The sequence below is a fragment of the Oryctolagus cuniculus genome, chromosome 15 (genome assembly GCF_051225735.1).
Source record: "Oryctolagus cuniculus isolate XC-2025 breed Fujian yellow rabbit chromosome 15, ASM5122573v1, whole genome shotgun sequence".
In the NCBI taxonomy this organism is placed as follows: domain Eukaryota; kingdom Metazoa; phylum Chordata; class Mammalia; order Lagomorpha; family Leporidae; genus Oryctolagus; species Oryctolagus cuniculus.
Window position 1 is genome coordinate 7,209,700 of NC_142881.1, and position 24,164 is coordinate 7,233,863.

Genomic DNA, 24,164 nt, shown 5'->3' on the forward strand with positions numbered 1-24,164 from the left:
GGGGAGAGACTTTGCAGTCGATTCTCATATTACAATTCAGTAGGGACAGAGGTCCTACCTGGGGAGCAAGTGCACAGTGACTCCTGTTGTTCCTTTAACAATTAACACTCTTTTTTTATGATGTCACTGGTCATCCGAGGCTCTTGCCATGGGCTGCCAAGGCTATGGAGGCCTTTTGTGACCATAGACTCCGTTGGTATTTGGACACGGCCATAAGCAAAGTGGACGCTCTCCTCTCCCTTCAGAGAAGAGTGTCTCCTTCTGTGATGACCCTTTCTTTCCTCTGAGGTCTCACAGGGATCCTCTGTGTAGGATATTTTTTTGTCATGGTCTTGGCTTTCCATGCCTGAAATGCTCTCGCAAGCCTTTCAGCCTGACCCAAACTGATTTCTTAAAGGTGTGATGGCCCCACTTAGTGAGCCACCGCGCACCTGCCCTGGGGTCAGGACCTGCTCTCACCACCCAAGGACTGGGCAGAGCTGCTCCTGCTGGGCCCCAGGGGCAGCAGCATTGATTGTGAGACCCCGCCCTCCATGTGATCACGCATATCTGATTGATTTTGCATCTCGCTGAGAGGAAGCTTAAAATGCAGCTCGTGTGTAAGTGGCGCTTAAGCCGCACAGGCTTGGAGTGAGTTGTAAAAACCAACGGAGCAGGGTGCCGTGGAAGGCGTGACTTTCTCCTCGGGGTGCAGACAGAGCGCGTGGCTGGGCGAAGGTGGAGATTTCCCGTCTACAGGGGCGGGAGGAGTGTGAGTTTCAGCTGCCAATCTCCCGCGGGCGCCTCCTGCCCAGCGCCTGGGAGCTGGCCCGGCTTCCGCATGAATGTGCAATTGCATTAGCGTGAGGAATGAAAGGGCCCCAGGTTTTTTCAATCATCAGATTCGGTTACAGATCAGAGTGAGGACAAGCAGGCCCGTGGAAACTACGTTTGCTAAACCTCACTCCTGGGACAGAGCGGAAGCTTCTGGTTCTCTTTCTGAAGCGGTCCTGGAAGGGCCCCTGCACAGACCAGTGAGGAGCCGGGACCTGCGGCACACATGGCGACTTCTGGCGTTTGTTCCTGGCCGCGACATCCACCGGGCACGAGATGAGACCCTGGCTGTGCACGCTGTCCAGTTTTTTTTTTTTTTTTAAGATTTATTTTATTTATTTGAAAGGCAGAGTTACAGAGAGGTAGAGAGAGAGAGACAGAGAGATCTTCCAGCAATGGCTGCAATGGCCGAAGCTATGCAGATCCAAAGTCAGGAACCAGGAGCTGCTTCTGGGTCTCCCACGTGGGTGTAGGGGCCCAAGTATTTTGGGCCATTCTCCACTGCTTTCCCAGGCAGTAGCAGAGAGCTGGATCGGAAGTGGAGCAGCCGGGTCTTGAACTGGTGCCCGTGTGGGATGCTGGTATGCAGACCGGGGCTTTAACCCTCTGTGCCACAGTGCCGGCCCCATGCGCTCTTCTTGCAATCCTTGTCCTACTTGCATGGCTCTCCATGTGTCTCCAGGGCCAGCAATGTAGTTTGCAAGGCCCAGTGCACCAGGTAAATGTGAGCTCCTTATTGCAAAAATGATTAAGAATCTCCAACGGGAGACAGCAGAGGATTAAACAAAGTATGGGATGCAAAGTTTGGGCAGGGCTCCCTGTGTGACTGCCTAGGTGGACGCCACGGAGCTGGCTTTGGGATCTGGTGCCCATCCGAGCCGCTTATGCAAGCTGCAGGTTGTACGTGGTCAAGGGCGGGGGCTGCTGTGACTGTCCCCTGGGTGAGCTCCCGGGAGTCTAGCAGGGTGCCTGACCCAAGGACACGCTTAGGAAACGCTGGCTGAGCCGGACCCACATGTGGGGCCCGTGTTCCTGTCTTGGGGTGGGTTTTCACGCAGCCAGCTTAGGTTCCGCACAGCAGGGACCTGGAACAATGTATCTCTGAGCGCTTCAGAGTGGGAGAGGCCCCAAACTGCAACACAGCTCAGCCATTTGACAGCTGCAAGGTGAGACCTGGATACAGAAGCCTGGGAGAGAGGGGGAGGGGAGGTGGTGGTGGGGGGAGACAGAGAGAGAGAGAGAGAGAGAGAGAGAGAGGAAGTGAATGAAAATGAACCTCAAGCCTGGTGCTGTTTCCCTGAAGGGTGTGGACGGCTGACACTCAGCGTGTGTCTCTGTTTGTGCCCCTGTGTCCCCGCTCTGAGAGGAAGAGCCCCATCTCCCGTGGCCTTTCACCTCTGACGTCTCCTGCTTGGCCTCTGCCCCTCCCACCCCAGTCCCCGGAGGGGCCCCAGGGTTTCTGGGCACGCTGTGGGTCACCCTGGTCATTTCAGGGTCGTGGAGAATGCCAGCTTGCAAAGCCTAAGGGTGAGGGCGCCACACATCTCGGGGTGGGGTGGGGGAAGCAAAATGCAGCTCAGGGCCGCCCCTGCCCCTTTGTGTTGAGTCTTGGTTCTGTCTCAGCATGGGGTGAGCCCAGACTTGTCTGTGTTCAGCGGGTGCCGGTTTTCTCTGGGAAGCCAGAGGAGAAGGCGGAGTAGAATCCAGGGCTGGCTGCCAAAGTGATGGGGGGGGGGGGGCGCTCCAGCTACGGACAGCCAGGGCTGTTCAAGTTTTAAATGGGAGTGGGCCGCTGAATGAGGATTAAGGTGACTTTCTGGGGTGGGGGTGGGGAGGGAGGGGGTTGAAGCTGTCCTCAGAATACATACAGGGAGCCGGGTCTCTGCAGGGCAGGGTTGCGGGGGAGCCAGCGGTTCCGTGCCTCTAGGTTTTCCTGCCTTTGTCCTCAGTTTGTACAGAGGCCGCTGGAGATGCGGGCTCAGAGGGAGCCAGGGCGCTCCGCTCTCCTCTCATTGTCCCGAGCTGCCGCTCTGAATGGGGCTGTGACACTTGAAGAAAGAGAGAAATTGGCTTTCATACGCCCGGCTGGGGAGAGAAAGCAGGACAGGAAGCGGCTGCCCTGGAGGCCACACTGCTCTTGCGGGCAGAGGGAGCTCTGTGTTGTACCTGGGCTGTGAGGAATCGGATGCCCTGATGGTGGCGGTGGTGGTGGGGAGGTCAGCCAGCACTTCACTCCTTCAGCAGAGAAGGAAGCTGGCACCTGCAGGCGGAAGCTGCTGTTATTTATTTTCCCAGTTAAGATAGCCACAATCATTGCATGACAATAATGCCGAAAGTACCCCAGGATGTTTGTGTTCCCGGATGTGGGGGTCTGAGCTTGCCGGAATAACAAGGCTCATTTAAAATCTGTCACAGGGAATCTACAAAAGAGACAATGGGAGGAACAGGGACCACCTGGCCCCTCTGCAAAACCGGTCCCCTCCCCAGCGGCAGGGGCCTTGTGTGTCTGGCCACCCCCCCACCCCAGACCCCTGTGCCTAGCACAGCTGCACTCTGGGGAATCTGGGTTTACACAGGGCTGGCCAGTTGGCGTCCTTAGTGTCCTGTTGTGCAAGGAAACTAGCAAGATCAAAGGGAGTCACTCTGACCTGCCTGCGGGCCTGTCCAGCCAGGACTGGTAGGGGGCAGGAGACTTGCAGCGGGGGCGAGTCGAGCCCAGTGAACTTGTCCAGGACCACGGGTGTGCTCAGTTCTCCCCACGCCATGGGAGACGTTGAGGTGGGGCAGCGAAGTACTTAGGGTCAGCCAGGTGTGTGGGGTGCCCTTGTGTCGGCTTTGGCAAGCCATGATCAGAGAGGGGCACAGACAAGGAACTCGGCGCTGGCTGCTGGGAGTCGGGTGGGCAGATGCACGCAGGCCCTGCCCGGTCAGAGCTTCGGGTCCAGGGGCTGGATGCGGTGGAATGCTCCTTGTCAGCTGAGTCTCATGGGGTGTGTGGGGGTGTGTGGGGGTGATGGAGCTCGTGGGTGCAGGGGTGTAGGAAGCCTGGGGACAACAGGGGCCTTAAGGAAACTCCAGAGGCAGAGCGGGATACAGGGGGTCCCAGGTGCCCCTGGAGAGGCAGAGTCTGCCGCCAGTGGTGTCTGCACTTGACCCAGTTCCCCAGGGAGGCGCCTGGGCCGGTGTGTCTCTTTTTGTAAGATTCAGAATGTGCTAGAATCCTTGTTTCTGGAGACGGGATTGGTTTACACAGCTGGCAGGCCCCTTCCACCCTGACCCGGCCCCTGCCTTCCCCCCAGATTGCGCCCCCTGCAGTCAGGTGAGGGGACTTCACGAAGTTCATGGACAAGAGGAATGAAAAGACCAGCATGGGGCTGGTGCTGTGGCACAGCAAGTTGGGCCACTGCCTGCGAGGCCAGCATCCCACGTGGTCACCTGTTTGAGTCTTGGGTGTTCCACTTCCAATCCAGCTCCCTGCTAATGCGCCTGGGAAAGCAGTGGAAGATGGCCCAAGTGCTTTGGGTCCCTCACGTCCACATGGGAGACTTGGATGGAGTTCCAGGTTCCTGGTGTGGGCCTGGCCCAGCCCTGGCCATTGTGGTCATCTGGGGAGTGAACCAGTGGGTGGAAGCTCTTCCTTTTCAGGCCTGCCTTTCCAATAAATAATTAAATAGATTTTTAAAGAAAATGATAAATTTATTTCGGTACAAACATTTTTTTAAATCCATGCATGGATTTTTCATAATATGCATTTTCTGTGAACTTTTCAAAAACCCCTTGTATGCAGGGCTTTCAAAGTGTTTTTGCACTGAAATAAATTTCTCTTAATTCCCTTTTCCCCACACTCTTTAGAGTTTCCTTATGCGTTTAGTACCTGCTGCCTACTGCCTCCAGGGGCGTGGGGCATCCCTGGCCAGCATTTAGGATCGCGAGGACTGACATGTTTCTTCCTCCATCGGGAGATTTGAGACATTCTCTGGAAGCAGCTTGCAAAGTGGAGACTTTATAATGGCCACAGCTGGGGCGATGGCCCTGCAGCTGTGACCCGGGAGGGGCCTGGGGTGGGGTGGGCGGCAGGGCTGTGCGTGGCACCGGCGGTTCCCTTAGGAAGTAAAGTAAAGAAGCTGAAAAACCGCGTGGGCCACGTCCCTTTGAGAGCCCCGCCTTGGTCCTCAGCCAGCCCTGCGTGTGCCCGGGCTGCAGGTGGCTGCACCAGCCCCGTGGCTGAGTCCATGCAGGAGGAGTTGTTGAGACGCCAGCGACTGGAGGTCATCGGCCGGCCGGCTGCGAGCTGGGTTGTAAAATAAGCCCTAAGTGGCTTGGAGCTCCGTGAACCATTTTTAAATGCACGAACAGAGGAGGCTTTGCTTTGGCGCCTCTGGGAGGCCTCTGGGAGGAAATGGGCGTTGTTCTGGTGGGAGAAATTTGCTGTGCAGTCAAGGCCCCAGGGCTGGACTGTCCCAGCTGGGTCAAGTTCACGTTCACGGCCCTGTATCTACCCTTGTACAACCCATCTCGCCTTTTTTATTTTTTTAACCCGTTTTGAAAAAAGATTTATTTATTTGCAAGGCACGATTATAGGGAGAGAGAGCTTCCGTCTGTTGATTCACTCCCCAAATGGCTGCAACAGCTAGGGCTGGGCCAGACTGAAGCCAGAAATCTAGAACTTCATCTGGGTCTCCCAGGTGGATGCAGGGACCCAAACACTTGGGCCATTCTGCAGCTTTTCTGGGTGCTTAGCAGGAAGCTGGATTGGAAACGGAGTAGCCAGGGGTGGAACCAGTGCTTATACGGGATGCGGGTACAGAGGCAGAGGTCAACAGTGCTGACCACTGTATGAACCATTTGTAAATTGGAGGATAACGCACGGACCTCAACGAACATTTGTCGAAACTACAGTGCGCTGCTTCTCCAGAGCAGAACTCGCCCGCCAGCCAGCCCCGAGGTCGGGTATGAGCCGCTCCCGGATCCCTAGCTCCCAGCCCCACCCCAGGGAAGGCACCGTCCTGCCTTCCAGAGGCTGGCGTGTGCTGCCTGGGTTTTGAGCTGGAGGTGCTTGGGACCCTGCTGCAGGCTCTCTCTTGCCTGCGCCCTTGTGCTCAGCACTTTGTGGGCTTCTGCCCTGGAGTTGTTTGTTTGCCAGCTTAGAGTGTTTTTACCTCTCCTGGGGTGGGTAGGCATTGCGTGATTTCTAGTTAGGCTTTACAGATAGCTGTGAGCATTCCAGTTTAGTCCTTAAAATTTTTTTTAAAATTTATTATTTGAGATTTAGGGAGAGAGTGAGCTCTCTCATCCACAGGCTCACCCCCAAATGACTGCAATAGCCGGGGGACCCCAGCATGCTATCCAGGTCTCCCATGTGGGTAGTAGGAGACTCGTCACTGGAGGCGTCCCCTCTCTCTCCCAGGACCGCGTTAGTGGGAAAGTGGCGTCGGGAGCCAGAGCAGGGCCTGGAACCCAGCTACTCTGCCGTGGGGTGCAGGCACCTTAACCGGCCTCTAGACTTACTCGGACAAACGCCCTTGTTTGTGTCTTTTGCTAAGCCTGGAGGGAGAACTGGGCGAGCCCCCAGGCCTCCGGGCTTTCCTGCATGCAAGCAGACCCCGAAGCGAGGCGGCTCCAGTGCTGGGCTGTGGGCTGTGGGCTTGGGAGTGGGCTGAGCTATCCTGCTTTCTTCTGAACATCAAAGTCCAGGTTTTCCTCTGAGTTCCAGGAGCTGTCTCCTGGAGGACGCTGACCATGCGGATGGCCGCGAGCCAGCGTGGCAGGTGCACAGATTTCTTCTCTGACACCGCACTCACAGGGCCGCCCTCCGTCATTTGCTGACAGCGTGCTGGTGACGTCACCATTCTCACATCTCCCAGGAAACAGGACCCTCGGGCAAAGTCCCCCCAGCTGGGGGGGGGGGCGCTGGGCCTTCCGTTCAGGGGGATGTCTGTGTTGGAGCGTCTTGTTGAATTTCACTGTGCACCCTCATGTGTACGTCCTGGTTGGTCAGGCCTGGGGGACAGGAAATGTGGACGGCAGGCAGAGAGAAAAGTCTGTGTTCCCCTCTGGAGGGCTGGGGTCTGCTCTGGCAGGGCTGAGCTGGCCGGCGGGGAGACCAGGCACAGGCTGACCTCTGTGTCCAGGTGTGCCCCAGCTTGGCTGCTCTGCGGCTCCTGTTTGCAGTGAGCGACTCCAATTTCTACAACCCGAAACCACAGACTCGTGACTTCCCAGCCGTCTCCGCCTGTCAGGGCACAGGCTCTGCTTGTTCATCTTTGTCCTACACTATCCTTCGAAGCTCAGTGACCTTGACGTTGACGCCACTGTTGGGGTGGGGGTACCCTGGAACTTACTAGGGACCCTGGACAACCGTGCCCTAGCCCAGGGCCAGGCCTCCTGATTCCCATGGTATTGATCCTTCCCCCTTTTTCATCCCTGCCGACCGGGTACGGAATCTGAATACAGCAGCGACTTGAACTTTGCAAGACACTCGCATTTGCTGGCTGCATCTACGGTCTGGGTGGCATTGATTTGTCCTAGCGCTGAACCTGCAGGATTCAGCTGGACGCATCTGAATTTGGGAGCATTGCAGCGTGTGGGAACTCAGTGGGCTGTTGGTTTGTGGGAGTCTATAACTTGGCCAGGTAGATCCTGTAGCACAAACTTGCCGCCTCTTTGGGGAGGGCCATGGGGAGTGGTGCTGAGCCCGCGGATTCCGTGCAGCCCCGGGGGCTGCTGTCTTCACCTCTGAGAAGCAGAGCTGCCCACTGCCAGCCCTGTCCTGCTCCTGCCTGCCCCGGGCCAAGCCCTGGGAGACCTGCCTCCCGGCCCCCAAGCCCTGGGAGACCTGCCTCCCGGCCCCCAAGCCCTGGGAGACCTGCCTCCCAGCCCTGGGTCAGCTGCCTGCACTCTCTGTGAGCTCGGGGCCCAAAGAATATAAGACTCAACATTGTGAAATAAAAATGATCCGGCTTTAGCATTGAATGTGAGTTTCTTACAATCCAATCCAACGCTTTGCAGCTATTCTGAGACAAGGTTTCGTTTTAAAAGTAACCATTTCCTCTGATTTTTTTTTTATTTGAGAGCAGGAATATTAAGGCAGGTGATGAAAGTGGAATTTTTTATGAGATCCTAACGATGCTTTTCTCAGCAGACCGAGGAGGTATTCAAATGCGGGCGTTTCAGTCTTTCTCTGGGCTAGAATGTGAAGGATCAGCCCTCGTAGCAGCGAAGTCCTGCGTTTCCAAGGCATCTCAGTGATGCAGGCTTCTAGAAGAGGCCAGAATAGAGACGGAGCTGCGTGGCACCGACCGGAGGCAGACCCCGTGCGGCTCTAGACAGACCCAAGAGCAGGTGGCAGTGGGAGTGACAGTGAGAAGGGGCAAAGCAGGATAGCTGCCGACTGTTCTGGAACTCGGCGCCCAGCGCAGCGCTTCCGCTGGACTTTCACAGTCCTCCCTGTGGTTGCAATAGACGCAGTGTTACCATGTGCACCCCTATTTTTCAGGGAGAAAGTGAGGTGGGCTTAGTGTCAGGTCGTGAAGCCAGGGCGGGAGTCCCTGGATGACCCCGTGCTTGTAGCCAGCACTCTGCCCCGCAGTGAGCAGCCTGGAGACCCCTCAGCTGTGGAGAGTGGACTGGCTGTGGCCCCGCCATCCCTGGAGGAGGTGAGAGCTTGGGACAGCTATTCCCAGAGCTGGCCATATGCTCATTTTTTGCTTCAGTTCTTTCCTAATTGAGGCGCAGGTTCTGGGAGCTCTGACATCCGTATCTGCATAATTGCTTCGTTGTATCACTTTCACTTTACATGCTTCCACACAACCTTTAATGAAATTTGAACACCCAGCTTCCCCAGGGCAGCAGGGATCTTAGCTTCTTTTCTCTAACTTTGTTTCCCCAAAGTACTTGATGCTGTAGGCTTGGAGTTTTGTAGGCTTAATCGCTGGACACTGAAATTCTTCAGCTGCCCTGTTGATCAGACTTCAAACTCAGCCTTGCGGTTTTTGGGCGGATTGCCTGGGGCTGTGAGTGAGATGGTCTCTTGGGGCCCCGTGGGGTCTGAGGTCGTGCGGGGCGGCTTCCTAGGAAGCACTTGGCACTGCTCTTGAAGAACCAACACTGATCGCTGAGCAAATTAGCCTGAGTCAGTCTGCAAGATGCCAGTCTTCTGGAATGTAAATTACTGGCCAGAAAATAGCCATAGAAGATAAACATCTACGAGCTGCTGGACAACGTTCCTGGTCTCCTCTGTGATCCTGGGGGGGCTTGCACCGCGCTGCTTGTCACGGTGCTGGCACATCACTGACCACATCCTGTAGTGCAAGTGCGGGAAGCCGAGGGTAGGGGGTGTTGTCCCTCTGACGGGGCGGCACGCCTGGCACTGCTCCCAGAAGTCCAGCCCAGTGGTAGTCTGGACCGTGCACACGGTGTTCCCGCGCCTGCTGCAGAGCCCCGAGGGGTGGGGCAGGGCAGATCCTAGCAGGCGTGGGGGTGAAGGAGTCACTAGGAGGAGGCCGGGGATGTGCGGACGCGGACCTGCGGCAGGGTCTCCGGAAGCCATGGCTGGGCTGGAGTTGGTCGGCAGAGGCAGGACGGTGAGCCCAGGGAGATGGCAGCCCTTGGAGTGAGTTGGCACTGGGCCTGCCCCCCCCCCCCGGGAAGGAGGAGCTTGGCAGCTGGGGTAGGGATACCCCTACCCAAGATGAATCTCCAGCTCTTTTTAAAACTGTAAAGTGAACGCTTGGGGCTGCTCCTAGGGGAGAGCTTTGGTTCCGAGTTTGGGCGTGAGAGTTTCGGAGTCAGCCGAGAGCCCTTGTGTCATCACGAGGTGACGGCGATCCCGCTTGCCAGTGTTGGGAGAAGAGGTCATCACGCGCCGCTCTGTCACCACGTAAGCGTGTTTCTTCGCCCCAGCTTCATACGGGGCGTGTGTGTCGGCTCAGAGTGAGATGCCGGTGCTGGTGGCGCATCATTTCAGTGTTGTCTTCAGTGTGGACGCTAATTTGGAAAAGGCAGGGAGCTGGGCTGGGCGTTGGCAGAGGGGGCCTCTGCAGCCAGCAGGACCAGGGTGGGGCGGGGGCGTCAGGACCCCTGAGCCAGCCCACCCCGGAGTCCCCCGGCAGAGGCCCGGGGCGGCAGCCGGCTGCAGAGAGCCTGAGAAGCGGGTGTTTAGTGCCACAGGGACACCCAGAGAGGCAGAGTGGAAAAACCTGCAGAATTTTCACTTCTGTTTGAAACGCCCAGAGACAGACGTTGATGGGGGGTTCTCCATGTGTGCCTGCGCTGTGCTTCACGCGTGTTGCCCACTTCCCTTGTCCACTGTTGTCCTTTAGGAAATTTTGGTCAAAGGGAGCAGCAGAGCTTCTGCAGCCTTCATGGAGCTCGAAGGGTGGTGGCTCACGTGGAGGCTGGCAGATGAAATGCATGAAGACCCCCGGGGCAGGGGGCTGGGGAGGGCCCTGGGCTGAGCTCGGGAGGGTGGGCAGCAGTGGGGGGTGGTGCTGGGCACGTGGTGGAGATACTGGCAGCAGGGAGCTGGGGAGGGGACAGTGGGACAAAGACAAGGGGGGCAGATACAGACAGCCTGGGGCAGACTTGGGTTTCTTGCTAATTCTCCCTGGAGCATTGCAAGGCTGCGGCAAATGTCCCCACTCACGGCCAGGGTTGGGGCTCTGAGGCTGCGGGTCTGTCCAGAGTCACAGGGTGGGTGCTGGTGTTTCGCTATTTTAAGTGTGTTCTCCGGGTAGTGAGTGCCACAAAACCAGGGGTGAACCTGCTGTGCTCGCCCCCAGAATCCCCTGACTCCAAGCCCAGTGCTTGTGTCTGTTCTGTGCCTGTGCTGTGGCTTTGCCCGGGCGACAGGGACATCCTGCAGGCACTGGGACTGCGTGCAGAGACATGGTTGCTCACTGAGCTGACCCAGGTCTCAGCATCCGTGCGCTTCAGCCAAATACTTGTTTTCTGAAACAGAGACCGAGTGGATCGCGACAGGAAGTCAGCTACAAGGACTTCTTTGAGTCAGTTTTGAGTCTGCTCTCTGCAAACAAGTCCTAGGGAGGCCTGAGCACTCTCCAGGTCTTGATGAAGGAGGTTCTCTCCCTCCGGGGGTCACCCAAAGGAGTGGCTAAGTTCTCATCTTGTCCAGCACGCCCCTGTGGGACACGGTTTCCTGAGTGAGATTTTTAAAATCAACTTGTTTACGTCAAGCCAAGGACACAGCAGAGCCCCGAGTTCTGGACGCCTGACCACTCCCTTCCTCTCCTTCCTGCCCTTGCCTGCTGTGGGAAGAGGCGGACGGTGGCAGTGAGCCGCGTCTGTGCTGTGCTTAGGAGAGGTGCAGAGACCGTCGGAGAGCAGGTGCCTGTTACAGCAGTTACCGAAAGCTCACCTCTCCGTTCCAGTGCTGAAACTTGGAGAGATTTTACTTTTTTTTTTTTTTTTTGACAGGCAGGGTGGACAGTGAGAGAGAGAGAGACAGAGAGAAAGGTCTTCCTTTCCTTTGGTTCACCCTCCAAAGGCCGCCACGGTCGGTGTGCTGCGCCGATTTGAAGCCAGGAGCCAGGTGCTTCTCCTGGTCTCCCATGGGGTGCAGGGCCCAGTCACTTGGGCCATCCTCCACTGCCTTCCCGGGCCACAGCAGAGAGCTGGACTGGAAGAGGAGCAACCGGGACAGAACCGGCGCCCCAGCCGGGACTAGAACCCCAGGGTGCCGGCGCCGCAGGCGGAGGATTAGCCTAGTGAGCTGCGGTGCCGGCCAAGAGAGATTTTAAAAATCGCATCTCTCACTCGAAACATCCAGCTAATGGAGGCTCGAAGAAAATCCCTTTCCGATAAACTGACCGTGGTCACATTGTGATCCATCTGGAAGTAAACACTTGTCACATCTGTTGTACAGAGGGTGAGAATGGAGATGTCAGAAACTGGGTCTGTTTTTTTTTTTTTTTTTTATTTTAAGATTTATTTTATTTGAAAGAACAGGAAGGGGAGGGAAAGAGCTCTGGATCTTCCAGCCTCTGGTCACTCCCCAAATGCCCACAGCAGCCAGGGCAGGGCCAGACTGAAGCCAGGAGCTTGGAACTCTATCTGCGTCTCCCTGTGGTGGAAGGGATTGAAGGACTGGAACCCGCACCTGCTGCCTCCCAGGGTCTGTGTTACCAGGAAGTTGGATCAGAAGCGGAGCTGGGACTCGAACCAGACGCTGTGGGGTATGGGATGCTGGCTGTGCCAAATGCCCGCCCTAGGTCTCTTTTCTAAACATCTAAAGGAGGAGGAGGGTCTGGAAGGAGCCTTTGGAGATGAGTTCGTTCCCTGGATCTCTCCTGCTTGCCCGAGTCCTGGGACTGCATGTTTGTGGCCAGGTCTCCCCCTCTGCCCGTGCAGGTCAGTCCTGTTCAGATATTGCTGACCTGCCTTGAACATCCTGCCATGGATTCAGGCTTGGCTGGGTCCCAAAGTCCCCACTGCTGGCCGCAAGCCTGGTGCTGAGACAGGAGGGAGAAAAGCAGTAGGCGTGGGGATGGTGGTTGTGGCCCCGTTGATGGCCATCGAGACGTGGACGAGAAGGCAGGGGCAGTGTGCTGGGCTCGCTCTCCTCCGGCTGATCGTCCTGCAAGGTGCCCATCCCTGGAGCACCCTGGAGCTGGAGGGAACAAGACCTGGCCCATCTCTGCCCAGGTCTCTCAGCATCAGCCCTCACAAACCATGCCTCCCAGGTCACATTGTTCTGCTCTTGGCCCTGGCTTTTCCCTTACGAACGACGCAGAGAGAGAAATCTTCCATTGACTGGTTCACTCTCCAAATGCCTGCAACAGCCAGAGCTGGGCCCAACCAAAGCCAGGAGCCTGGAACTCCCCAGGTCTCTCCTGCAGGTGGCAGGGGCCCACCTGCCTCTGCTTTCCCAGGTGCATTAGGGAGCTGGATCAGAAGTGGGGCTTTCCCATGTGGGATGCCGCAGTGCTGCCCAGTCCTGGTGACTTGTGCTGAGCCAGGTGTCTGCCACTCCGGGCAGTTCTGTGCTCTGCTCAGGGTTTTCTGTCGTAGGGCAGTGAAGGTGAGGGACAGTGTCCTGCCAAGCTTATTCCCAGGCACGCCAGACTGAGTTCAATGAAACTTTTTTTTAAATGGCCACTGATCATTATAGTATGTCTGGGGGATGGTGGTGTGTTTAATTCAAAAGCAACTTGAGAAATGATTGGCTAAAGCGAGCCTTAGACCCAATTCCCATTTGCGTGTTGCACACAGCCTGTTAGTCCTGTCGTCTCCTCCTTCTGTGTCTTGTGCACTCATTTCTGGCCCCATTCACCTGGTCTGATGGGGGAGGCAAGGAGGGCACACACTTTCAACAAATGGGGAAACTGAGGCTCAGATACGTGACTCACTGGGTCCTGGACTCCTTGTCCCGTCCATTTTTCGTTGCCACGCCTTTGCCCTTCAACATGTGTTATCTGCTGTTGTCATAAAGGGGGCGCTTGCTCTGTGTCCGTAAGCTGGGGAGAGAGGTGGAGAGATGTCCTGCCTGTAGCCCACCCCTGGACCGTTTGGTGTGGGGTGTTCCCGTCCTCAAGGGATGGAGGCACTTGGGGCTTTGGCCTGTGTTTAAACCTAGCTCAGGCACTTAACTTACTTGCAGTGTGGTTTAGGGCAAGCCACTCCCCGGCCCAGGGACTTGGTTTTCTGTCTGTGTAGTGGAGCCGTTACACCTACCTTTGCTGTTGTGCACAGGGAACACACGAGAGGCGGTGGTTCCCAGCAGCCCGCAGCCACACGGTGCCCCACTCCTGCTTGTCCCTTCCCACTCGCCCTGTATCAGTGCTTCCCACACTGCCCCCACGGCGCCCTGTAGGCAAAAGACAGTGAGGTCTCCCGGGTGCCCGAGCAGCCTCCGGCCAGGGAGGCAAGCACGCTGTCCTTCACGTTTACCTGTTCATTTACCTGTGTTTTTTTTTTTTTTTTTTTTTTAAGATTTATTTATTTGAAAGTCAGAGTTACACAGAGAGAGGGAGAGGCAGAAAGAGAGAGAGAGAGAGGGAGGGAGAGGTCTTCCATCTGATGGTTTACTCCCCAGTTGGTTGCATCGGCCAAAGCCAGGAGCCAGGAGCTTCCTCCGGGTCTCCCACATGGGTGCAGGGGCCCAAGGACCTGGGCCATCTTCTACTGCTTTCCCAGGCCACAGCAGAGAGCTGGATCGGAAGTGGAGCAGCCGGGTCTTAAACTGGCCCCGACATGGGATGCTGGTGCTTCAGGCCAGGGTGTCAACCCGCTGTGCCACAGCCCCGTCCCCCTACATTTGCCTGTTTTTTAACATAGATGTTTCAGCTGGCCTTGCAGCTTCATGCAGCCCCTGGCACACCTTTGCTTAGCCCTGGGTGCCCGGGCCCAGCTGGGGTTGGTGCTGCAGGGCATGCTGCCTGCCTCCTCCACGCCTCGCAGGGCTGTGTCTGTCTGGGGCAGGCAGTGGCTGCTGTCACATCACCCCTCACCTGGTCCTGCAGGCATCCAGAGCACATCGTCCTACAGCCCCGGGGCTCACTGTCCCCACCCAAAGGAAGTCAATGCCGATCAAGTGTCTTCAGGCGGCTCCTCTCGTTCAGGGGCTAGCAGACTCTTGCTGAGCTTATCTTTGGAAATGACACCGTGTGGAGAAGGAGTCCGCTCCGCGGGGCCATCTGGCGGGGAGTGCGCAGCTGCTGTCTCACATTGTGCGTCTCTAATGTATTCACTCCGGGGTGCCGCTCTGCATGTGTAAAACTGTGATTGGCACTTGCTTTCGCCCTGTGCGCGTTGTGTCTCTGGGGGACGTCGGGGCCGAGCATGCTCCGCAGTGTGGCCGCCTTTTTGCACCTCCTGAAGTCAGGTCAGGGCAGACGGGAGTGGTTGGGGGTGGGAGGGTGGGCGGAGCTGTCCTGCTCCCATGGAGCCTAACGCGCGGTCTGGTCTCTGCGTTCCACTCTGGGCTGCTGCTTCTTCATTCTCCTGCCGTGGGAAGGAAGCACTGTTGGAAGACGGGCGGTGGGTACCCCTTGTCCATGTGGTCCCGCTGTGCCACAGCCAAAACAACGCGTAGCCTGAGTGTGTCACTCTGTTCTGACAGCTAAAGCCGGATGCTGAACCCTTGTAGAGGCGCAACAAGAATAATGAGTTTCTCAGTTACCCTGGCTTCGTGGGCTCCTTGGATCCGTGTGGCAGGGCTGAGCCTCCCTGGCCACGTCGAGAAGAGGAGGAGGAGGAGGGTCTCAGCGGTGAAGGCAGTGTGCCTGCTGTCACGTGGCTGTCACATGGCTGGCTGAGTGGTGGGGCCAGGGTTCCTGCCAGGCCTCCGGGTCCCCCACCCGTCTCAGACTTCTCCTGTGCTCTGTAGGTCCTGTGCGGGGGAGGTGCATGCCTTCAAGTGTCCTGGGCCACAGCGCCCCCATCTGCACCGTGGAGATGATGTTGGGCTCTCCTCTTACGTGGTGTTTGGTAGGATGCCGCGTGCAGGAAGCCCTCGGTGCCTGTCGGCTGGCGTCCCCGAGCAGCAGGAGCTCCGTCCTGGGTGTCTGCTGGGAGCACACAATGCTTGCTGGAGTTCGACCTTTACTCGTTAATTTAAAAACCGCGGAGCCCCCTGCCCTGCGGGGGGCGTTGTTCAGGGCCAGCACTGCTGACTCTGTGCCTTTGCTGGGCTTGCGGTCCAGCTGTGCCTCCTTGCCCGGGAGACGGGTGGCCGGTGGGTGGGGCGACGGCGGATGGCAACACTACTCCGTGAGCCAGAGGTCTGAGCAGTCGTTACGTGATGTGGGACGGAGGTCACCGGCTTTGCCGCTGGACACACCTGTGGCTGGATTTTGGCCCCACCACTGGCTGGCCGTGTGCCGCTGGGTGTGTGCTGGGCCCTGCTGTGCCTTGGTTTCCCGCAGGGGATCGCGGTGCTGGCCTCAGGGAGGGACCTTGCGTGGTACCCTGCACGTGGTCAGCACTGAGCTACACTGCCCTGTCTTCTCGTTTCACTGTCTCTGGGCTCGGGTAGAACCCTCTGCACGCGCCTCTTTGGAGTGCCTTAGGGTGACCTGGCCGCGGTTGCTTTGTGCCGAGGGCTCTTCCGGCCGGCGGCTTTCACGGCACAACCCGTCGGCTCGTCTTGGTGGGTTCCACCCCGTTGGAAGCCACGGTCAGCAGACCGCCATGCCTTGCATGGAAAATTGAGTCCCTGCATCTGCTTGATGTGCTGCTGAAAATAATAAAACGAGTGCGCTGAATCCATTTTCCCCCAATTGGTTTCAGAAAAAGAAGATTATGGGTTGTGTCACAAAGACCTGTGGAGTCTTTTGTGCGGGTTGAATTCCCCTGGGGGAGGGGGCGGGGGGACGGCCATGGCGTGAGTGTTTCTGGAGTCTCCCACGCGCCGTTGGCTGAGAGCGCCTCATTATGTGGTGCTGTTCAGGGAGACTGGGACAGCTGGCGGGGCTTGGCCCTTGCAACGGGTGGCTGCACGCGGGAGCCAGAGCAGAAAGATGGAGCAGCCCCGTTAACCGCCCTGCTGTGCCTTCGGCTGCTGGAAGCATCCGCGGGTCACTGCTGCTGTTACGGTGCCTCCCTGGCTCTCCGGGGCCAGCTGGCTCTGCGGATCTGGCGGGCCGTGGGCTGTGGGCCGTCCCTGGAATAGGCTGAATGGCTCTGAGCGTGGGCATCTGCCTGCAGCCTTTGGTCTGGAGCCGGATCGGATGCTCCTAGCGGACTCCTGTTTGTAGCTCCAGCAGACCCGGGCCCTGCACACAGTAGGAGCTTGATAGAGTGTGTAGGAGAGGACGGGCTCCTCCAGGGGGAGAAAAGCATGCCGTGTCTTGGGCCTGACTGTCCAGCTCTGTCCAGCGAATCCAGCCAGGACTGCCCCAGCTTTCCAGTGCTTGCTACAGAACCATGGCCTCAGAGCAGCCCCGGGAGACAGAGCAGAGCCCGTCCTGGCCTTTCATTGAGGAGCCGTTAACCTCAGCTCGCACACCATGATCTCGGGGCAGAAGGGGGCAGTCTGCCATCCCTACTTTACATGTGGGGACACTGAGGCCCGGGGAGGTGGAGTGGCCTGCCAGGGGTTTCCAGCCAGGGGAGTGGTGGTGGAGACCAGGGCGGGGGCCCTCAGCTCAGGGGCCACACCCTGAGTCCCTGTCTTGTTGGGAAGGGGGCCCCCGGCTGCTCTCAGGTTTCAAAGGCAAACCCTCATGGAAGCCACCACTTGGTGTCTGTGTTCTGTCCTGTGGCTCCCAGACTTCCGCTTTGATGTGCAGCCATGAAAACGGGGTCAGGGCTGTGCTCTGGGGCTGCCGTCGGCGTACGGGGTGCCTCTGTTCCTCCCCATCGACACAGCTGCTGCGGTCACTGCCAGGGACCCGCCTGCCTCTGGCTCCTTCCCTGACCCCAGCCCTTCTTGCTTTCTGACCCTCTTTCTCCCTGTCCCCTCCTTGGCGCCAGGCCAGACTGTCCTCCCCATCTCGCCTCTCTCCTGGTGCGTACTTGTCACCCATCACTCTTCGCAGGCTGCAGGAGACAAGCCTGAGCGATGAACGGAGTCCATGTTGAGACAGTCTCAGACTCAGTGCCCCCGGCCAGCAGGGCACATGGAGATGGAGGTCGCGTCGTCTGCCTCTCAGTGTGTATCCTGTGTCTCCGTGTGACACTGCAAATCTGTTCTCTAGGCAGGGGTTTCTGATGGCGTTGGAAAGTAGGGAGCCGGGCCTGGATGAGGGACTGGACCACCAGGGGCCAGGCCAGGGTGACCGGGGTGGAGGCTAGGGGTGTGTGTGTGTATGCGGGGCTGTGTCTCTTGCCCCACTCCGCAGTGATGAGCTGTGTGACAGTGAGAAAGACAGAATGGCTCTGGGCTGGATGAGCAGGTGTCTGTGGCTTGGGCTCATGACTGGAGCCCACTCAGGTTTGACCTGGGCTCTGGCTGTGTCCGCGGTGAACTTGAAGATGTGCGAGAACTTCCGTGTTGTGAGTGACGGCAGCGAGAATTCCCCAGGAGACCCCGTCTGCAGGAAGCGGCCGGCTGACCCCAGATAGGTGGGGACGGGCGTATTTCTCGGAAAGTGGCCGTCCTGCGAGGGCTGAAACGAGTACTACATGGGCCAGGTGTTTGGCGGGGGCTGGGCTCTGCCAGAGTCCCTGCAGCTGTCCCGTCTCCACGGCTGTGGATCCTGGTGACAGAGTCCCCCGCACCCCCCAGGGTCCCAGTCTGCCTGCTCTTGCATCTTGCACCTACCTCGAGCCACCGCCACCTCTCCCTGTGTGTGACTTCAGTCGGCTGCACACTGGAGGCACTGGGATTCCACACACGAGGGAGGCCGCGCCCTGGAGCAGGGCCAGGGGCCTCTGTGTAAAATGCCAAGGATGCTTCCTGTTTACGGGCTCGCTGTGTGCAGGGTGCGGGGTGAGCACCTCCTGTACCAGGGGGCTTCAGACGGCTCCTGGGGAGTGGAATCGCAAGGTCGGTTTATTGGGATGCGTCCTAGTTTCTTCATAATATATGTTTTCCACGAACTTTTTGAACCCCTCATCGACATGGTTTTCAATATTTTCGGCATCAGAAGAAATTCACCTTTTCATTCCGTTTTCCCCTGGACATTTTGAAGTGCCCGCCTCTGTGATCTCGTCTCCTGTTCACACCTCTGGGGGCCTGCAACAGCCTTGCTCCCGTCCTGCAGATGAGCCGACCGTCACAGCCGGTTACGCGGGTGCCCTGGGGTCCAGCGGGTTGCAGTGCAGGGCAGGCCTGCCTGGCTCTGGGGCCTTGCATTCAGCCTTGGTGGTGGCTCCCTGGACGCCATGTTTGCTGCACCCTGCCTTTCTCCCAAGCTGAGAACCCGTGGGCTCCCCGGGCAGGATGCAGGGGAGGGGGCAGCTGCTTGTGGTGGGGGGTTCTGGTCTTCCCGAGAGTTTGTAGCTGCACGGCCTGTGCGGAGGCCACTTCAGCAGAGGTGATGTGATGATGTTGAGGATGAGCTTACGTCGAGAATGCCTGTGGTTTGTTGGCACACGAGCTGTGCCAGCCAGGAGGATCTGGCGGGTCGTGGCGCCAGAGTCCCTGACGGAGACGCATCCCTGGTGGATGCAGTATGTCAGGCAGCAGGAAAGCAGACCCGGCCAGGAAACCGTGGGGATCGGGTTACAGGAAGTGAGAAGGAAACTAGAGTGACTCTCAGATGAGGGCAGGAGGTGGGAGAGTGGGGTCGAGTGTGGGTATAGCTAGGACAGACCAGCTGTGGTTGTCATAAACACACGTTTCCAGAAAAATCCTGAGTGGCAGTTGGGGCACTCGTGGCTTCATTGGGGAACAGCTGCTATCTGGGTTTCCAGCACTGTTTGGGCGCGCCTGCTTTTGCCGTGACCGTGGGGGTCCCAGCGGGTGAGCGCTGGGTCAGTGGGTTCCCTGGGGGTTGGGGTAACCTGCTGTGGCCTGAGCTGCCCACGATTCACTTTACAAACACGCTTTCCAGAGTTGGTAAACCTACAGTTATTGTGGTTCACTTGGTAGCAGCTCTGTCCGTAACCTGCAGAAGAGCATGTCACTGGCTTTTCCCATGGGACAAGCCACCCCCAAACACAGCACTGTCACACAGCGGCCCTCTTCTGTGGCCGTGGGGACCGCCTGGGGCCGGCTGGGTGTTGGCCGCTCCGCCAGGCTCAGCCGAGTGGTCCTGCTCCACCTGTCTCATCCTCCTGCCCTGGCGTGCTCCTGCCGTGGCTGTGCACACGCACATGGGTACACACAGTGTGTCTTAGGGCTTGGGCTCAGGACGGGCACCTGGTCATCCCTGCCTCACGCTGTTGGCCGAAGCCAGACCCTCAGCTGAAACCAAAGGGTGAAGACATAGTTTACTTCTTTAGCTGAAGAAACTAAAAGTGATTCACGCGGCAGAGAGCATGGAGGAACAACAGATCGGAGCCAAAAATGAAATCGATCAAAATAGTAATAAACTGCGATTTATCCAGTTCTCACTGTGGGCCAGGACCGTGTCTGTGCAATCCCAGCTGGTATTCACCCTGCCCTTGTTGGGGGCCAGGCATTCTTTAAGAACTTTGCAGAAAGTCATTCACTGAAGGCTCACAGCAGTGCTGGGAACGGGGCCTCTGACGATTCCCAGTTTATGTCGGAGGAAGCAGGGAGAAGACGGTCAGTGTTGCTCAAGGTCAATCCAGGCCAGCGGCTTCTCCCTCGGGCTCTGACTCCAGTGCTGTGGGAGCTCCGTTGTGACAAGGATGCCTTAAGACTTGTCTCAGGGGGCCGGCGATGTGGCGTAGTAGGCTCAGCCTCCCCCTGTGATGCCAGCGTCCCATGTGGGTGCCGGTTCATGTCCCAGCTGCTCCTCTTCCAATTCAGCTCTCTACTGTGGCCTGGGAAGGCGGTGGAGGATGGCCTAAGCGCTTGGGCCCCTGTACCCACATGGGAGACGTGGAAGAAGCTCGTGGCTCCTGGCTTCCAATGGTCCTGGCTAAGGCTGCTGCAGCCATTTGGGGAGTGAACCAGCGGATGGCAGGCCTCTCCCTCTCCTTCTCTGTGGCTCTGCCTCTCAGATTAATAAATTAAATCTTAAAACAATTCACTCAACTTTTTTTTTTTTTAAAGAGAGACTCATCTCAGGTGCTGGGTGGACACGAGTGTGGAATCCTGAGCCGTGGACCGGCTGCGTGTCCCCTGTGGCACTCTGTGGGCGGTGAGTGTCGGGGGTGGTGTCTGGTCTGGCTTCATCCCGGGTGCTGCCTGTGATGGGACCAGAGCGCCAGGCTGCAGGCGTGGAGTGGAAGCCCTTCCGTCACTCTGCTCGCACTCCCCGGGCTTGCCCTCCTTCCCTCGGTCCCGGCAGCCAGCAGGAGCTCGGAGCTCAGGGTGCACATGGCCCTCCTCCACCTGTTGCTTGCCGTTCCTCCAAGAAAAGTGTATTTCCATAGTCTTCGCCCAGACAGAAATGTCAGTGCTCACCCATGCCAATCCGAAGGCGGCTTTGTGTTGTTGTAAAGGTTAATTAAGGCCCGTCCTTTTTTCCCCTTACAACATAAAAGCAAAATGAAATAATTAGCTGCTTTTTTCCTCTCTCCCCCACCCCGAGGGCAGGTGTGCACGTTCACCCTAAATGAAGCTACTTATTTAAATCCGTGCAGACTTCTTTTGAAGTTTATACCTCCTTCTCCTGGCACAGCGGCTCAGAGCCACCATAATTTAATAAGTTTTGCCCGGGGAAATTGGATGCCCTGCACCGGTCTTGCACTGAGGGGGCATTCGATTACTTTATCTAAAGTGGTCTTTCTGGGTCTCTCAATTACAGTTTTGTTACAAATGGCTTGCTGATGGCGCTTGGGGGGCACAGGTTAATAGGGGTGACCAGCAGAGGGCTGGGTAACTGAACACTGTCTATTTGGGGACCTGTTATCTGATTGCTGGCGGTGACAGCGGGTTCCCACGGCTGTGGTCTCAGGGCACAGGCGGGAGGCTGGGCAGGAATGAAATGGAACTGAAATGCACACCTGAGGCCCGGGGTTGCCACCTGAATGGGAGTGCCGGCTGGCACCTACAGGTGGCCGTTCCCTCTCCGTCGTGCTGAAGGAGGGCTACCTGGGGGTTGGGTTTCTCAGGACCCTCCTTGGCGTCTGCTGGTGGAGGAACTTGATCGCTTCGGTTTGCCTTTCTGCGCGGCCACACTGATCCGGCTTTGCCCCGCTGCTTTACTGAATCTCACACGTCCTGTGGGGGAGGAGAGGGAGAAGCGTGCCTCCCAGTATGCACTTGGGCAATGCCATCCCCGACTCTGGACTTCAAGGCCGTATGGGGTCTGGTTCCTGGCCCCCTCCCTCCAGGCCTGTGCCTCCTGTGGTCGTCAGGGCCCTTGCCTCCTCCCAGCCGTGCCCCTCCTGGTCCCCATGGGACGGCCCGGCTTCCTTCTCACAGGGTCCGTCTCAAGCATCGCCTCTGAAGTGAGGGCTTGCCCGTCCCCTGCTGTCCCTCTAAGGCAAGGGCTGTCAGCAGGAGGTGACTGTGTCTCCAGGGGACACCACGACCCAGGGGAGGGTGCTGCTGCTCCTGTCTGGGAAGTGGAGGCTGGGGGTGCAAGCGACAGGGTGCTCTGCACAGGACAGTCCTACCACATCAGAAAAGCCTGCTCCTCCCTTTGTGGGTGCCTGGCCCCCTCTGCCCTGAGCCCTGAGCCCTCAGCCTGTCCGAACCTGAGCTCCAGGCGGGAAGCAGCTGCCTTCCCTCAGCCACAGCTCTAACCACCCCCCCCCCCCCCCCCGACAGGGCTCACCTGACTGTCCCCGGGCTCTGGGGTCCATTGCTCTTAAGGGTACCAGCAAGGTAGTCACCTGCCTGCAAGGCTGTTACTCTGTTTTATAAGATTTATTTGTGTATTTGAAAGGTTGAATTACAGAGAGGGAGAGAGAACTAGAGAGATCTTCCATCTGCTGGTTCACTCCCTGAATAACGGCAATGGCTGGGGCAGGAGCCAGGAGCTTCATCCGTGTCTCCCATGTGGGTGCAGGAGCCCAAGCACTTGGGCCATCTTCTGCTGCTTTCCCAGGCACATTGGCAGGGAGCTGCATTGGAAGTGGAGCAGCTGGGACTTGAACTGTGCCCATATGGGATGGCTTAACCTGCTGCGCCACAGCGTTGGCCCCTAATTCAATTTTCCCTGAAGTTTTGGAAGTACCCTGTCCTGGCTTCCGGCCTCCGCAGCTCCGCACCGGGACGTGCCAGGTGCACAGCAGGCGTCTGAAAGGTAGTTGTTGGAGGAAGGAAGGAATGAACAAACGTTAGGAGATGCGGAAGCTCCGCATCTGTCTCTTCTGGGGCTGGTGGGTCATCTCAGACGGCCTCTGTAGTTCAGGCTTCAGAACGAGACTCGAGACTGGAGTGGCACTGGTGCGGCCGGCCATGGAGCCTCTGCCCGGCTGACAAGGGCCCTGGCCCCTTCGGTGCCCCCGTCGAGAGTGTCAGCTCCCCCCACTCCGACGTTTCCTTGTCCTTTGCTGGAACCCAGCCACAGTGCTGTAGCGAGCGACAGGTTGCCCCTTGCACTGGGCCCCGAGTATCTGCATTCTGGTCTTGTGGCTCCCGGGTCCTGTGTGTGTTTCTAACAAGACTCTAATGAGACCTTCCGCAGTAGAAAGCCGGTGGGGCAGGCGGTGGGGGGTGCACACTCCCACAGAGCTTCGAGCCCGGATCTCATTTTTAACCCCGGCCTGGCCTTGTCTTTGACATGTGAAAAAATGTTTTCTTGGCCTTCCTGCTGCAGTTTCCAAGTAGGGGATCGTGCCCTTTTGTTTCTTTGGTTGGAGGAATTGTTTGTACCAAGCCAGGGGTCGGGGCGCGTGAGCAAGTTGGAAGCAGGGGTTTGAGGCCTGAGGGCCCTGACCTGTGCCTCCAGCTGCCCAGAGCCGCTCTTCCCACGCCCCCTCCTCCGTGCTCCCCACCTGCCCCAGGCCTGGGCCTGTGTCTCAGCGTTCACTGACCCGTCTTTCTGACTGGTGCCTCGTGAGCGCAGGGAGAATCCCTTGGCCAGCTGCAGTTTGTGGATTTCGTGTATTCCTCTCCTGTGGACTTGCAGGGTTTATTAGCATATTACCCCCCTCCCCCCATCACACCCCAGATCCTGCCGTAAAGAATTCTGTGTGATTTTGTCCATCCCACCTTTCCTTGGGATAATTTAAGCACCATCGCTTCCTGACAGCATGTGGAACGTTTTGTGGGGGAAGATGTTTTGGGAAACACTGCCTGGCTGTATCTTGGCCAACATGTTTCGAGAACACGTGGGCTCTTTGGTCCAAGGGAAGTGAGCATCTCTCCTGGTGAGTGCTGACGGTGCAGCCCTCCGGCTGGTACCTGGGGCTTGGGTGAGTGGGCAGTTAGCACCCCTCTGGGGGCCCAGCAAGGACTGTTGAGAGCATGCGTGTGCGTGTGCCTGTCGGTGTGGAGTGGGAGGTGAGCCTGCAGCCCTGTGGTCATTGTCAGCGAGCAGGAGAAGCGAGGTGGCATAAGATTGCCCATCCCGGACTCCCTTTCAGAGGCTCCTGGCACGCACCGACTGCTAAAGACCACCACGGTGGTAGCTGCTGTTGCTGATGCACCTGCTCTAGCCTTGCGGGACGCGGCACGCGTGTCGGGCGTTACGCCAGCTCTTTCCATGTACTCACTAACACAGTCCTTGCTACAAACGTAGAAGAGAGGGAGGGTTTTGCATCCTAATTCTGCTGGTGGGGAAGCCGAGCTCAGAGAGGCTCTGTGGCTTACTCAAGGTCGCACAACCGGTCGTGGTGGCCTGCCACTGCCGGAAACTCAACGGGCCTTCCTCTGGCTTCCGCAGTGTGCTTTTTATGATACCTATAAAGCAGTGTCATTTGGG

At 57.8% G+C, this 24,164-nt stretch overlaps 1 protein-coding gene across 13 annotated transcripts in view; it reads left to right on the plus strand.

The window, feature by feature from the left end:
- Positions 1-24,164, plus strand: part of CHST15 (carbohydrate sulfotransferase 15) — a 73,484-nt gene that overhangs the window by 14,808 nt on the left and 34,512 nt on the right. The window contains exon 1 of one of the 13 annotated variants that reach the window (XM_017338091.4): positions 9,238-9,395. The exons of 7 other annotated variants lie outside the window; for them this stretch is intronic. The gene's annotated coding sequence lies outside the window, so the exon portion shown is untranslated. Of the gene's footprint in view, positions 1-9,237; positions 9,425-9,535; positions 9,692-11,725; positions 12,181-20,398; positions 20,487-24,164 lie in introns of those variants that run through there. 5 more of the 13 variants (XM_089313857.1, XM_017338093.4, XM_089313858.1 and 2 more) reach the window with 5 other exon arrangements.